At 37.9% G+C, this 16,848-nt stretch overlaps 1 long non-coding RNA gene across 1 annotated transcript in view; it reads right to left on the bottom strand.

The window, feature by feature from the left end:
• Window positions 1–463: 463 nt before the first annotated feature.
• LOC117079756 overlaps window positions 464–16,848 on the bottom strand; it is a 69,924-nt gene continuing 53,539 nt past the window's right edge. Inside the window, exon 4 of the long non-coding RNA XR_004435602.1 lies at window positions 464–926. This is a non-coding gene — a long non-coding RNA (uncharacterized LOC117079756). The remainder of the gene's footprint in view (window positions 927–16,848) is intronic.

A 16,848-nucleotide genomic window follows, 5' to 3' on the forward strand; every position in this document is an offset into this window, starting at 1 on the left:
TACCCAAAGGATTATAAATTACTCTACTACAAAGACACATGCACACGTATGTTTATTGTGGCACTATTCACAATAGCAAAGACTTGGAATCAACCCAAATGTCCATCTGTGACAGACTGGATTAAGAAAATGTGGCACATATACACCATGGAATACTATGCAGCCATAAAAAAGGATGAGTTTGCGTCCTTTGTAGGGACATGGATGCAGCTGGAAACCATCATTCTTAGCAAACTATCACAAGAAGAGAAAACCAAACACCGCATGTTCTCACTCATAGGTGGGAACTGAACAATGAGATCACTTGGACTCGGGAAGGGGAACATCACACACTGGGGCCTATCGGGGGAGGGGGGAGGAGGGAGGGATTGCATTGGGGAGTTATACATGATATAAACGTTATGCACATGTACCCTAGAACTTAAAGTATAATAAAAAAAAAAAAAGAGAAAGAAACAAGGAGAACAAAGGTGTGGCATGGAAAATGTGCTTTGCATTCTCATAGGAGGATCCTGGGATATCACTTTTAGAAAAGCAGTTTAGATTACAGTGATGACAGTATAGTCAGAAATGGTTCAAGACTAGGTACAAATTTGTAAATGCAAATATAGAGCTTTCAGCTATTCCTAACTTGTAGAACTAATTAAAACATGTTCTTAATATCCAGGATTTAAAACAGAAGCCTATTCATGTGGATTCAACTTATAGAACAGAGAAAATACACATGGTAGCCCGACCAACACTCCTCCCCACCATGGCTCTTAGAGTTAAGGGATTCCTGCTTATCTGGCCTAGTGTGGAAACTGTAGGATGCTTACATCTGACTCACTTTTAGAAAGATTTCAACTACCTACCTAATTCAGGCCTCAATATTGTGGAGAAGGCATGGAAATGCAGCAATAAATATTTTGTATGCTTTTCTTTTTCTGAAAAAGAGTTAACATCTTTAAATATTTGCTTTCATTGAAAAAAACACCATATGTTATTGATGTATATCTTGTGGACTGAAATACATTCAAACAATGTAAGAAAACATACACACAAAAAAGGATTTTGAAAACCACTCTGTATTCTACCATCACAAAATTGTCATTGTAAATATCTTATATGTGCTATTATCCTTCTTTCCTTAATTGATTGATTTGTTAATTTTTTTTTTTTTTTTTTTTTTTTTTTTTTTTTTACAAATAGTAGCAAGATTATGGAGTTGACATGTCATTATATTTCTTTTCTTCATGGTTGGAGGGCTGTGTGGAGACATTACATGATACTGTGCAGCAGTGACTTCACTTACCTCTCTCTGTTCTCATTCTCTTTCTTTCTTTTTTTTTTTTTTTTTTTTTTTTTGAGATAGAGTCTCACTCTGTCACCCGGGCTGGAGTGCAGTGGCGTGATCTCGGCTCACTGCAGGCTCCGCCTCCCGGGTTCACGCCATTCTCCTGCCTCAGCCTCCCGAGTAGCTGGGACTACAGGCGCCCGCCACCACGCCCGACTAATTGTTTTGAATTTTTTAGTGAGATGGGGTTTCACCGTGTTAGCCAGGATGGTCTCGATATCCTGACCTCGTGATCTGCCCGCCTCGGCCTCCCAAAGTGCTGGGATTACAGGCGTGAACCAATGCACCCGGTCTCTCTGTTTTCATTCTCTTTCTGTTTCTCTAACTCTCCTTCGGTCATCCTTCCCCTGAGGCAATGCATGAAAATTTCAGTGTGTTCACTTACGTATTCAGTAGACATTCCCAGAGAAAGAGAACAGAAAGAAAAAGGACTGAAGTGGGAGGGTATCGGTTTTGACATGTTTTAAGATTTGGTTCAGTGTTCTAGACTAGGGTTTTCTAAGTTGGTTGGGGATGCACTAATTACTACAGAAGGATGGAAGACTGACAAAAGAGAGTACTGTACTACTTTGGGCCATTTTCCAAATTCAGAATGTAGCTGCATGGACTTTCTTTCTGACAGCATCAACCTCATTTTTCATCTTCCCTATTTTTCCTTTAATTTTCAGCAGCAATTTCTGCCACAGTTCCATCTAAAACAAAAAGATGGTGGTAATGATAGTTTGCTTTTCTGCATAGCTAGAGATATGAGACTAACCATAGTTAGTTGATGCACCAGACTGACTTCTGGATTCAGGGGAAGTTTGAACCCCACTTGTGTTGCCTTTCCTTTCCAGATCCTTCTACTCCCCTCCAGAACCTTCCATTTCTTTTTTTGGTTGTGAATATTGAAACTTATGCTGCCATATTAGGCTCCTTTCCCTGTTTTGTTGTTAGGATTGACTGATTAATTTTGCTCATTTTATTAGGTATTATGGAAGAGAAGTTTACATATCTTAACCCAGAAGTTCAGAGTCTGGTAATAACAGTTGTCCCTGGAATACCAAGAACTTTGGATATAATAATTCCATCCTTTCAGTTTCTTATTTCTCTTTATGTGCTCTTCTTGGCATCAAAAATAAGAAACATTTCCTCACTTGAGCCTCATTCAGAAATGGGAAAAGCACCAGGTAGAGCAATTCTTAAATCTTCTGACTTTAAGCCAAAAGAGTGTTTTTCCTCTTTTTTTCAAGACTGTCTAAGAAATTCACCTATTAGATACTAATATCTCCTAAGACCCTTACCTAAATCAAATTTTTCTAAGGCATACGTTAGAAAATATTATCCTAACAAAGGACATGCCAGAGTCTTGAAACAGAACATCTGATGATTGTGTCACTTGTTCTGACCAATACTTCTAAGGAATCTTAATGTTATTTATTTAAAGCAAAGAGAAAAAAAATACATTTAAAAACTAAAATTATCTGAGATTTTAAAAAATTAAATCATGTTATACCATGCTGCAGAGGAATAAAAAAGGAATACACACTATAAATGAAGAATCCAGAGGACAAGTAGTAGTAATTTGGAGGAACTGAGTAGATATCAATGATAGCTACTATGGAATTAAGTAAGGATATAGCTATTTATTTATGCATTTAAACAATAAAAATTTCAGCCAGATGTGAGAGATTAGAAATTTAAAAATAAATAATTAGTAAAAATTACGTATTAGAGACAATCTAAATATCCAATGACAGCAAAAAGTTTAAATAAACTTTGAGATGTCAACATAATGGAATATTATACACTATTAATAATAGTTGTGTCTATAAAGATGGATTATTTATATAATGAAAAACAACCTAATGTTAAGTGAAACCGGTTATACACATGTATATATGGAATGATTTCAATTGTGTAAAATACATATCTGACTTCTTATCAAACTGGAAGTAATTATACTAACATTTTAGAAGTGTTTATTTCTAGATTGTGGTCTTTAAGATATTTTCTTTTTTATATCTTGTTATTTTTCTTCCTTGAAGGGTACTGTGTGCTCTTTAAATATGAGGTATTCTTTCTCTCCAGAATGCAGTAAGACTTTTGAGCAGAGGAATGGCAAGATTTGATTTACTTTGAGGAAAGCTCTGACTCCCCAGTGGAGAATAGGCTGTAGACATGGAGCGCAGGTAGGAGGCTACTGCAATGACCTAGATGACAGATGATGAGAGTTTGGATGAGGGTTACAGTATAAAAGTGGTAAGATATGGAAAATATGTGATATATTTTTAAGGTAGAGCCAACAAAATCTGTCCACGGTTAAATGTGTAGTGTGTGAGGAAAAAAACGACCCCCGGATGGTGTCTATCTTTTTGATTAACATGAGGTATACATAAATACCTCATATTTAATGAGCACACATTACCCTTAAAGGAAGAAAAATGTATTTTATGTTCATTTACATTAATGAAGCAACAATAAAGAAGTCATCTTTATCAGATGTCTTAATGAAGAAAGCTGGAAAAAGATCAAGAAGCACTTTCAATGAAAAAACTACAAATATTTCACCAGGAGGCCAATGCTATGGAAAGATCAAAGAATGAAACTTTGAAGTCCTAGTCGTCTTTCTAGATGAAAGAAAATTATGATTTTCCTGTGTCTAGAATGAAAAGCCATGGCTTAATTAAGTAGCAGTTGGAAATTATTGAGTACTGGTGAATGAAATTTAGGATCTCACAAAATTTTAGATTTGGTTCAGGGTTCAGAGGTCATCCAATCCTAACTTTGGATAGGTTCTAGAATCCATTCTTCAGTACAATTGAGAAATGGTCATCCAATTGTTGTTTGAATACCTCCAGTTGACATGTAACTCACCACCTTTGGAGACAGTCTGCTCTTGTGTCCCAATTCTAGATGTTAGAACGTTCCCTCTTATGTGGCATTGAAATTGGAGTTCCTGTAACTTCCATTCATCCATCCTAATTAAGACTCAAAGAGTTTGAACAGGTGGGGAAAAAATTTTAATCAGTAAAAATATTGATACATTTCCATAGAGTTTAGGAGAGAAAATCTGAAGAATTTATAGGTGTAAGTCAATTTTCTCTTTGACACAGAAGTGTTTCTAATATTTAACAGTATGCCTCTTGTTAATCCTCTGCTCTCCAGAATGATTATCTTCAGTTGCATGAGACCATCTTTGTATGACATGGTTTCCAAGACCATAACAGTCCAGGGAGTCCTCTTTTAGAAGCTGTGCTGAGTGGTTCAATTGACTAATTGGAACTAGTTCTTTCTGGGACCTACGTTTTCTATGTTCCCCTTTGCTGTAAGATTAGAGTTAGAGCTGCCAAAAGAGGAACTTCCATGAGATTCAGAGGAAGTAGCGGTCATCACTCTCTAAAGATGTTCACAGGCAATACAGTGATGGAAATATGCTTGCAGGGTTTCAGCTCGTGCTCACTGTGCTGTGCTCCACATTCAAATCTCCTTCCTGACTGCTGGCACCGTTGTGCAAGAGTAGCCCCCAGCCCACCACCAGACACTTGGGGGAAGACACACAGACAACATAGACTCAATAACCAATGCTGCCCGTAGATATAATGTGAACTCGGTATATAATTTTAAATTTTCTAGCAGTCACATTAACAACGCAGAAGAAAACAAACAAGTGAAGTCGATTTGAATATGTTTAGTATAACCCATTATACCTAAAACGTTATCACTTCAACACATAGACAATATTAAAAATATCTAATGAAACAACAGGGAGGACTTGATTCACATTAGGGAAAGCTCTGACTCCTCAGTGGAAAATAGACTGTAGAAATGGAAAGCAGATAGGATGCTACTGCAGTGACCTAGATGACGGATGATGGGGGGCTTGGACTAGGGTTACAGTATAAAAGTGATAAGGTTTGGAAAATGTGTGCTATTTTTTCAAGGTAGCATCAACAAAATCTGTCCATGGTGAAATGTCTAGTGTGAGAGAGAAGAAAGACCCTATCTTTTGGGATTAAGCACCTAGAAAATACAGTGTCATTTACTATGAAGAAGGAGACTAAGAAAGAGCAGGTTTGCTTTGGTTGGTCCAACATACATTATGATTTCAAACATTTATTCTTTTACCTTTGCCATTTTGATAAGCACATGTTTATCTAAATTGCAGGCATAAACCTTGAGCTAAGGAGAGCTAATTACTGAGTCCATGGTCCCACTCAGCCTAGTATCCAGGCATTGCCATTATACTTGGAATATACTTAATTTGTCTTACTCCACTATTTTCCATCAAAAAATACATTTACACATCTTGTTTGCAACTATAAAATTCACTCAGTCTCATGTTTCATGTATAGCATTACTTTGAATTCCCAAAATCATAGCCCCATTTCTTCCTTCCCTACTTAACCTGGACTACCAATTCAACGCATTATTGCCTATACCCTCCAGTGCCTAAACCTCTTGTTTTTTCAGCCCATCGGAATTACCAGTCCCTAACCTATGATTAATCCAACCATCTGCTTGCGCAACAGAAATTTATAAGCTGCCAAACGCTGCTTGAGAAAAATTGCATAACTGTACTGCTTGGACTTATTACATATTTACCATTTCCAATCTCAACTTAGTCTTCAGTACAGCTTGGCAATCCTTATGTCTGTATTCATTCAGATATTTTTCATATTTACCAAGGTGACCATTTTATAACTTCACACTCCTGCGCAAGCTTTCACTTTCATATCCAGGAGAAAAAAACTACTTACCACCTTCCAGAAAACAAAATGAATACTCTAGACATTTAATTCATTCAAATGTCCTTCTCTGATTCCACCATTACATATATTTACTCTCACCTTCACCTGCCTTATTACTGTCATACTTCTCTTTTGCTCATCATCCCAAACTTCCTTCCACTCACTACATAAATCCCATGTCTTGTTCATGGCTCTGGGTCTTTGCAGATGCAATTTCATCTCTTCAACAATTGCTGTTGTTTCAACGTCTAGACAATTTTCAAAGTGCAATGGAAATGTTGTTTACCAGTGAAGCCCCACCCCCAAACCAGCTGCCATAGTAGACAAAGATGGCAAATCCCTCCTCTTTATTATCGTAGTACACTATTGAGACCCAAATTATAGCACACCTTATATTTTGCTACAATTATGTGTGTTATCTATTTCTGCCACCAAATCTAAGACTTGGACGGAGCAGGCTTTTTGTTATTGGTCTATGTGTATTCATCTCAAAAGCACGCAAAGTGATTTTTATGTTCTTTCACTGACAACAATCAACACAGACAACTTCTGTGACCAAATTTGCTGGAGGGGGCTGGGTTCTACCCATCACCAAGCAAGCAATCAGTTCTGCAGGGGATAAATGGGTGACCTCCAATTTAATTCTGACACTATGTAGCTGGAGATAGCATCACATACCACAGATTGAGGGTTCAGTCCCTAAGACTGCCCCCTTCCCCAGACACCAACAATTGCTAGTTTGGGCCTCTAGAACTTCTGACCCACTGGCTTCAAGTTAGAGTTCTCAAGACCTTCTCTTTGGGTTTGATTAATTTTTAAGAGCACCTCGCAAAACTCAAGGAAACATGTTTACTGGTTTATTATAAAAGGCATTACAAAGAATACAGATGAAGAGATGCACAGAGTGAGGTATGAGGAAAGGGGCATACAGAGCTTCCATGCCCTCCCTGGGTGGCACTCTTCAGGAATCTCCATGTGTTCAGCTATCCACAAATCTCTGAACCCTGTCTTTTGGGCTTTTATGGAGGCTTCATTATGTAGGCATGATTGGTTAAACCACTGGCCATTGGTGATCAACTCAATCTTCACGCCCTCTCTCCTCCCTGGAGGTTAGGAGGTGGAACTAAAAACCCCAACCCTCTAATTCTGCGCTGGTTTTCTGGTGACCAGCCCCTGTTCTGAAGCTACCTAGAGGCTGCCAGCCCTAAGTCAACTCATTAGCATACAAAAAGACATCACTCAGGCATTTTTAAAGATTTCAAAAGTTGAATGCCACGAAATGGGATACATACCATTTACATACCAAATACCAAATATGTATTTCACGATATCACAATACTATATAGATTTTTTTTGACAAGAGTTTGCTTGGAGATGTGCTGGACAAAGGCAAGGCTGTGGTGATGACAGTCTTAAAAAGATGTTTTGTGTTGGACACAAGAGAGCATTTTTCATTGGTTACAGAAGTGAAATTGATCCATGCCTGTCAGCCTTAGAAGTGTGTTCATTTCAGCAAAGCTGAATGGAGTGCACTTTCTTAAGTGCAGAGTCACATTGAGAAATCCATGCTACAGAAGCTGACTTCCATAGCATAAGGCTATAACTGATTGGTTGACTTTTACTGATAAGATACAGGAAAAGGAAAATAACGTGAATATCACAAGTGCCACTGCTTGGTGTTACGCAGTCTCCTCTGCAAAGTTTACCTTTGGCTTGGAAGAATAAAGCAATAAAAATATTAATGCAAGGAACTTTCCAAATTGGGGGCTATCCATAAGGTTGCTTTTCCATTTCTGGTCTATTAAGTAATGGCACATTATCCTTGAAAGCAATAACACAGGAATTCATGTTTGCTGAAGAAGCTCCTTTGAAATTTGTCTCAAATGAAGCACAGAGAGCAGAGGAGATAAGCAAGCTGACAGGTATTTAACCAGTGTGTATATCACCTTCCATATATTATCAATTAATTTCCAAAACCACCAAATAAGGTAGATGTTCTTATGTTCATTTATGTGAAAAGATTAGAACTTAGAGAAATTCAATAAGAGTTTCAATGTCATAAAGCTAGTAAGTGACAAAATTAGAATTCACACCCAGGTCATAGCCAAATTTGTTTCCCCTTTTGTGTCATACTTCCGGGCCTAAGGAAAAATAAGAATGCCTTCGTTTTGAAGAAATCAACCTGGAGAGAGCAAGAAGTGGAAGCTGGGAAAGTCTCTACCAGTGTTCCTGACATGGAAAAGAAGTTGTGCTAAAATCTATAATATTTCTGAACCTCTTCTACATTGATTGATGGTTTTTATAGTTATAGAATAAAAATTCAAATCTTACATATTAGAAAGTTACACAATCTCAACAGTTCCTGCCATTCTCAGGGAGATGTTTGCTGTACAAAAAGTCACACTACAAAGCAGTGTGGCACAATTAGGTATCTATAACCAGTTACTTCAACAGATTCACATAAAAAACAAGTATATGACTCAATAATTCTATCTATACCATGTATTTTTAAATGACCAAAATAAACCTACAAGGCTCTGTAAACTACATCAAAAAACGAAAAACAAATCTAGCTAGCTTACATTTTTTAAGGTTTTCTGGGAGTCATGTGTACTACTGTAGTAAGCACTTAAAATAAGAGTGGGTTATAAAAAATGGAGAGAAGAACGGAGTTAATAATTTTTTAGGACGGGCACGGTGGCTCATGTCTGTAATCCCAGCACTGTGGAAGACCGAGGCGGGTGATCATCTGAGTTCAGGAATTCCAGACCATCTTGGCCCACATCGTGAAACCCTGTCTCTACTAAAAATACAAATATTAGCCAGGCAGTAGTGGCACACGCCTGTAATCCCAGCTACATGGGAGGATGAAGCAGGAGAATTGCTTGAGCCTGGGAGTCAGAGGTTGCGGTGAGCCAAGATTATGCCACTGCCCTCCAGTCTGGGCAACAGAGTGAGACTCTGTCTCAATAATAATAATAATAATAATAATAATAATTTTTAATGCATGTCATGAAGTCTTATTTACTAACTTTGGACAGATCACAAATTTAACTCTAGTTATTTTAAATTCTAAACTAGAGAAAAGTATTTTAAAATTCATATGGAACCAAAAAAGAGTCCACATAGCCAAGGCAATCCTAAGCAAAAAGAACAACCGTGAAGGCATCATGCTGCCCGACTTCACGCTATACTACAGGGAGATAGTACCAAAACAGCATGGTACTGGTACAACAGAAACACAGACCAATGGAACAGAGTAGAGAATGCAGAAATAAGACCACCCACCTACAACTATCTGATCTTCAACAAACCTGACAAAAACAAGCAACGGGGAAAGGATCCCCTATTCAGCAAATGGTGATGGGAGAACTGGCTAGTTATATGCAGAAAATTGAAACTGGACCTCTTCCTTATACCATATACAAAAATCAACTCAAGGTGGGTTAAAGACTTAAATGCAAAACCCAAAACTATAAAAACTCTGTAATACAACCTAGACAATACCTTTCAGGACATAGACACAGGCAAAGATTTCATGACAAAGACACCAAAAGCAATTGCAACAAGAGCAAAAATTGACAAATGAGCTCAAATTAAACTAAAGAGCTTTTGCACAGCAAAATAAACTATCAACAGCATAAACAGACATGGGAGAAAAATGTTTGCAAACTATGCATCCAAAATAGGTCTAATATAATGAACTTAAATGAATTCACAAGAATAAAACAAACAACCCCATTAAAAAGTAGGTAAAGGACATGCACAGACCCTCCTCAAAAGAAGACATTCACGCAGCCAACAATCATATGAAAAAAAAGCTCAACCTCACTGATCATTAGAGAAATGAAAATAAAAACCACAAAGAGATACCATCTCATGCCAATCAGAATGGCTATTACTAAAAAGTAAAAAGTAAAAAAACAAAAAAAACAAAAAACAGATGCTGCAAGGTTGTGGAGAAAAAGGAATGCTTTTACACTATTGGTGGGAGTGTAAATTAGTTCAACTATTGTGGAAGATAGTATAGCAATTCCTCAAAGACCTAAAGACAGAAATATCATTTGACCCAGTGATCCCATTACTGGGTATATATCCAAAAAAAAAATCATTCCATTATAAAGACACATGCACACTTATGTTCATTGCAGCACCATTCACAATAGCAAAAACATGGAATCAACCTAAATGCCCATCAGTGATAGACTAGATAAAGAAAATATGGGTCTGGGGCAGTGGTTCACACCTGTAATCCCAGCACTCTGAGAGGTCGAGGCAGATGGATCATGAGGTCAGGAGATTGAGACCATCCTGGCCAACATGGTAAAAGCCCGTCTCTACTAAAAATACAAAAATTAGCTGGGTATGGTGGCATACATCTGTAGTCCCAGCTACTCAGGAGGCTGAGGCAGGAGAATCGCTTGAACCCAGAAGGTGAAGGTTGCAGTGAGCTGAGATCATGCCACTGCACTCCAGCCTGGCGACAGAGAGACTCCGTCTCAAGAAAAAAAAAAAAAAGAAAACGTGGTACATATACTTCACAGAATACTATGCAGCTATAAAAAAAGAACAAGATCATGTCTTAACACAGGAACAAAAAGCCAAATACTGCATCTTCTCACTTAAAAGTGGGAGCTAAATGATGAGAACACATGGACACATAGAGGTGAGCAACACACACTGGGGCCTATTGGAGGTTGGAGGTTTGGAGGAGGAAGAGGATCAGAAAAAATGACTAATGGATACTAGGCTTAAGACACGGATGATGAACTAATGTGTGCAACAGACCCCCAAAACACACGTTTACCTATTGAACAAACCTGCACATCCTGCACATATATGCCTGAACTTAAAAGTTTAAAAAAAAGGATGTAATGTTACTCTTAATAATGCAATAATAGTTCAGACTAACTTAGTACTACCGCTTTTAATTGCCAAAGGAAAGAGTGAAACATGATGGTACCACAGTTTAGTACATACATGTTGAAAACAGATCAGATTATCAGAGCAGTAGAACTTTTTTTGATACTAAACCAATAAACCAATTTATTTTCCGAATATTTAGAAGCACAGCATAGAGTAATACTTTAAAAGTTACCTTATAGAGGACATAACACCTACTTTCATTAAATTGCTTCATATAGCACATCCAGGTATTTTTAGTATTTCAATATATTTCTATTAACAAGTGGCAAACACAGCAAAGTGACCAGGTGTGGTGGCTCACACCTGTAATCCCAGCACTTTGGGAAGCCGAAGCAGGTGGATCATCTGTGGTCAGGAGTTCAAGACCAGCCCGGCCAACATGGTGAAACCCCGTCTCTACTAAAAATACAAAACTTAGCCAGGTGTGGTGGCAGGTGCCTATAATCCCAACTACTTGGGAGGCTGAGGCAGGAGAATCGCTTGAACCTGGGAGGCAGAGGTTGCAGTGAGCCAAGATCATGTCACTGCACTCCAGCCTGACCAACACAGTGAGACTCCATCTCAAAAAAAAAAAGAAGAAAGAAGGAAGGAAAGGAAAGGAAAGGAAAGGAAAGGAAAAGAAAGGAAGGAAAGGAAAGGAAAGGAAAGGAAAGGAAAAGAAAAGAAAGGAAAGGAAAGGAAAGGAAGATTGCAAAGCATATTCAGTATATTAAATGAGGGTTTGGTCTTTTTCACTAATTATTTATTTTTGAATAAATCACATATAGCACAAAACACAAAAAGTAGAATGAAAGTTCCTCCTTACCCTGTCTTCTAGCAACCCAGTTCCCAATGGGTAGGAACTGATATTTAAAACTATAATTCAATAAAAGTTCTCTGAAATAGAGAAAGGCCTAGATCTATATATTGAATGGATCTATCTTTTATCTAAAGAAAAATAATCAGTCCAGAAAGGTCAACTGTGAGACATATCCTAGTACAATTATTGAAATTTAAAAGAAAAGATCCCTCTTGGTTTCCAGGAAAAATCAAAAAGTCATTTACAAAGGAAGGAAAATCAGGTTGGCATCACAATTCTTGTCAACAACAGACAAAGCAAGTAAACAGTGTGATAGCACTGCCCGTAAACTTAAAGGGAGAAATGTAAGGAAAATATTTTATATCCAGCCACACTGTTTTTCAGATATTAAAGACACCCAGGAGTCTTTCCTGGTAATCTACTAAAGGATGAATTTATTTTAACAAAGAGATCATTAGGGAAAACAGCAAAATAACTGGTAATATGCTTAATTATAGATCTATGACTATAACATAGGTGAGAATGAGAGAGAAAAATTAGTATGTAAATATTATTTGCTCTGTCAAAATCAAAATAACACAAAAGAAATAAAACAGTGAAAATAGAATACGTTAATTGACTGCTATAAAGATAACAGGTAGAAATAAAAGGAAATTATTTAAGGGTGACAGAGTAGTTAAAATCTAACTAAGGACTAAGAACGTTAAATGAAATAATTAAAATAAGGTAATACTTTTTAAAAATACAAATCCTTCTAAATACAAAAAGTATTGCAAAATAAAAGAAAACATTTAATTTAAAAAGTGAAGAAGGCTGGGCACAGTGGCTCATGCCTGTAATCCCAGCACTTTGGGAGGCCGAGGCAGGCAGATCATGAGGTCAGGAGATTGAGACCATCCCGGCTAACATGGTGAAACCCCATCTCTACTAAAAATACAAAAAATTAGCCAGGCGTGGTGGCGGGTACCTATAGTCCCAGCTACTCAGGAGGCTGAGGCAGAAGAATGGCATGAACTGGGAGGCAGAGCTTGCAGTAAGGCAAGACCGTACCACTGCACTCCAGCCTGGAAGACAGAGCAAGAGTCCATCTCAAAAAAAAAAAAAAAAAAAAAGCAAAGAAAATAGACTGCTGAAACCAACCCAATTGTTCCATAGAACTGATGTTTATGGCTTCTTTTGAGTAAACATAGAATTTAACACTCTCAGTCTCAGAACTTGAGAAAGTTACATTTGTCTTTTTTTTTTTTTTTTTTTAGAAATTGAAATTTCTTTATTTTAAAAATTGAAATTTTTGTATTCTAGTAGAGATGAGGTTTTACCATGTTGGCCAGGCTAGTCTTAAACTTCTGACCTCAAGTGATCCACCTGCTTCAGCCTCCCAAAGTGCTGGGATTACAAGCATGAGCCACTGTGCCCAGCCGAGCTCAACTTTTTTTTGTTTTTTTTTTAATTTTTTTTTTTTTTATTATACTTTAAGTTCTAGGGTACATGTGCATAACGTGCAGGTTTGTTACATATGTATACTTGTGCCATGTTGGTGTGCTGCACCCATCAACTCGTCAGCACCCATCATTCATCATTTATATCAGGTATAACTCCCAATGCAATCCCTCCCCCCTCCCCCCTCCCCATGATAGGCCCTGGTGTGTGATGTTCCCCTTCCCGAGTCCAAGTGATCTCATTGTTCAGTTCCTACCTATGAGTGAGAACATGCAGTGTTTGGTTTTCTGTTCTTGTCGTAGTTTGCTAAGAATGATGGTTTCCAGCTGCATCCATGTCCCTACAAAGGATGCAAACTCATCCTTTTTTATGGCTGCATAGTATTCCATGGTGTGTATGTGCCACATTTTCTTAATCCAGTCTGTCACAGATGGACATTTGGGTTGATTCCAAGTCTTTGCTATTGTGAATAGTGCCGCAATAAACATACGTGTGTATGTGTCTTCATAGCAGCATGATTTATAATCCTTTGGGTATATACCCAGTAGTGGGATGGCTGGGTCATATGGTACATCTAGTTCTAGATCCTTGAGGAATCGCCATACTGTTTTCCATAATGGTTGAACTAGTTTACAATCCCACCAACAGTGTAAAAGTGTTCCTATTTCTCCACGTCCTCTCCAACACTTGTTCTTTCCTGATTTTTCAATGATTGCCATTCTAACTGGTATGAGATGGTATCTCATTGTGGTTTTGATTTGCATCTCTCTGATGGCGAGTGATGATGAACATTTTTTCATGTGTCTGTTGGCTGTATGAATGTCTTCTTTTGAGAAATGTCCGTTCATATCCTTTCCCCACTTTTTGATGGGGTTGTTTGTTTTTTTCTTCTATATTTGTTTGAGTTCTTTGTGGGTTCTGGATATCAGCCCTTTCTCAGATGAGTAGATTGCAAAAATGTTCTCCCATTCAATAGGTTGCCTGTTCACTCTGATGGTAGTTTCTTTTGCTGTGCAGAAGCTCTTTAGTTTAATTAGATCCCATTTGTCAATTTTGGCTTTTGCTGCCGTTGCTTTTGGTGTTTTAGACATGAAGTCCTTGCCCATGCCTATGTCCTGAATGGTACTACCTAGATTTTCTTCTAGGTTTTTATGGTATTAGGTCTAACATTTAAGTCTCTAATCCATCTTGAATTAATCTTCGTATAAGGAGTAAGGAAAGGATCCAGTTTCAGCTTTCTACTTATGGCTAGCCAATTTTCCCAGCACCATTATTAAATAGGGAATCCTTTCCCCATTTCTTGTTTCTCTCAGGTTTGTCAAAGATCAGATGGCTCAAGATGTGTGGTATTATTTCTGAGGACTCTGTTCTGTTCCATTGGTCTATATCTCTATTTTGGTGCCAGTACCGTGCTGTTTTGGTTACTGTAGCCTTGTAGAATAGTTTGAAGTCAGGTAGCGTGACGCCTCCAGCTTTGTCCTTTTGACTTAGGATTGTCTTGGCAATGCGGGCTCTTTTTTGGTTCCATATGAACTTTAAAGCCGTTTTTTCCAATTCTGTGAAAACTCATTGGTCTTGATGGGGGCATTGAATCTATAAATTACCTTGGGCAGTATGGCCATTTTCACAATATTGATTCTTCCTATCCATGAGCATGGCATGTTCTTCCATTTGTTTGTGTCCTCTTTTATTTCACTGAGCAGTGGTTTGTAGTTCTCCTTGAAGAGGTCCTGACATCCCTTGTAAGTTGGATTCCTAGGTATTTTATTCTCTTTGAAGCAATTGTGAATGGAAGTTCATTCATGATTTGGCTCTCTGTTTGTCTGTTACTGGTGTATAAGAATGCTTGTGATTTTTGCACACTGATTTTGTATCCTGAGACTTTGCTGAAGTTGCTTATCAGCTTAAGGAGATTTTGGGCTGAGACAATGGGGTTTTCTAAATATACAATCATGTCATCTGCAAACAGGGACAATTTGACTTCTTCTTTTCCTAACTGAATACCCTTGATTTCTTTCTCTTGCCTGATTGCCCTAGCCAGAACTTCCAACATTATGTTGCATAGGAGTGGTGAGAGAGGGCATCCCTGTCTTGTGCCAGTTTTCAAAGGGAATTTTTCCAGTTTTTGCCCATTCAGTATGATATTAGCTGTGGGTTTGTCATAAATAGCTCTTATTATTTTGAGGTACGTTCCATCAATACCGAATTTATTGAGCGTTTTTAGCATAAAGGGCTGTTGAATTTTGTCAAAAGCCTTTTCTGCATCTATTGAGATACTCATGTGGTTCTTGTCTTTGGTTCTGTTGATATGCTGGATTACGTTTATTGATTTGCGAATGTTGAACCAGCCTTGCATCCCAGGGATGAAGCCCACTTGATCATGGTGGATAAGCTTTTTGATGTGCTGCTGAATCCGGTTTGCCAGTATTTTATTGAGAATTTTTGCATCGATGTTCATGAGGGATATTGGTCTAAAATTCTCTTTTTTTGTTGTGTCTCTGCCAGGCTTTGGTATCAGGATGATGTTGGCCTCATAAAATGAGTTAGGGAGGATTCCCTCTTTTTCTATTGATTGGAATAGTTTCAGAAGGAATGGTACCAGCCCCTCCTTGTACCTCTGGTACAGTTCGGCTGTGAATCCATCTGGTCCTGGACTTTTTTTGGTTGGTAGGCTATTAATTATTGCCTCAATTTCAGAGCCTGCTATTGGTCTATTCAGGGATTCAACTTCTTCCTGGTTTAGTCTTGGAAGAGTGTAATTGTCCAGGAAATTATCCATTTCTTCTAGATTTTCTAGTTTATTTGCATAGAGGTGTTTATAGTATTCTCTGATGGTAGTTTGTATTTCTGTGGGGTCGGTGGTGATATCCCCTTTATCATTTTTTATTGCGTCTATTTGATTTCTCTCTCTTTTCTTCTTTATTAGTCTTGCTAGCGGTCTGCCAATTTTGTTGATCTTTTCAAAAAACCAACTCCTGGATTCATCGATTTTTTGGAGGGTTTTTTTGTGTCTCTATCTCCTTCAGTTCTGCTCTGATCTTAGTTATTTCTTGCCTTCTGCTAGCTTTTGAATGTGTTTGCTCTTGCCTCTCTAGTTCTTTTAATTGTGATGTTAGAGTGTCAGTTTTAGATCTTTCCTGCTTTCTCTTGTGGACATTTAGTGCTATAAATTTCCCTCTACACACTGTTTTAAATGTGTCCCAGAGATTCTGGTATGTTGTATCTTTGTTCTCATTGGTTTCAAAGAACATCTTTATTTCTGCCTTCATTTCGTTATGTAACCAGTAGTCATTCAGGAGCAGGTTGTCCAGTTTCCATGTAGTTGAGCGGTTTGGATTGAGTTTCTTATTCCTGAGTTCTAGTTTGATTGCACTGTGGTCTGAGAGACAGTTTGTTATAATTTCTGTTCTTGTACATTTGCTGAGGAGTGCTTTACTTCCAATTATGTGGTCAATTTTGGAATAAGTGCGATGTGGTGCTGAGAAGAATGTTATTCTGTTGATTTGGGGTGGAGAGTTCTGTAGATGTCTATTAGGTCCGCTTGTGCAGAGATGAGTTCAATTCCTGGATATCCTTGTTAACTTTCTGTCTCGTTGATCTGTCTAATGTTGACAGTG

This window comes from Trachypithecus francoisi, unplaced genomic scaffold (genome assembly GCF_009764315.1).
Source record: "Trachypithecus francoisi isolate TF-2019V2 unplaced genomic scaffold, Tfra_2.0 Lachesis_group0, whole genome shotgun sequence".
NCBI lineage: Eukaryota > Metazoa > Chordata > Mammalia > Primates > Cercopithecidae > Trachypithecus > Trachypithecus francoisi.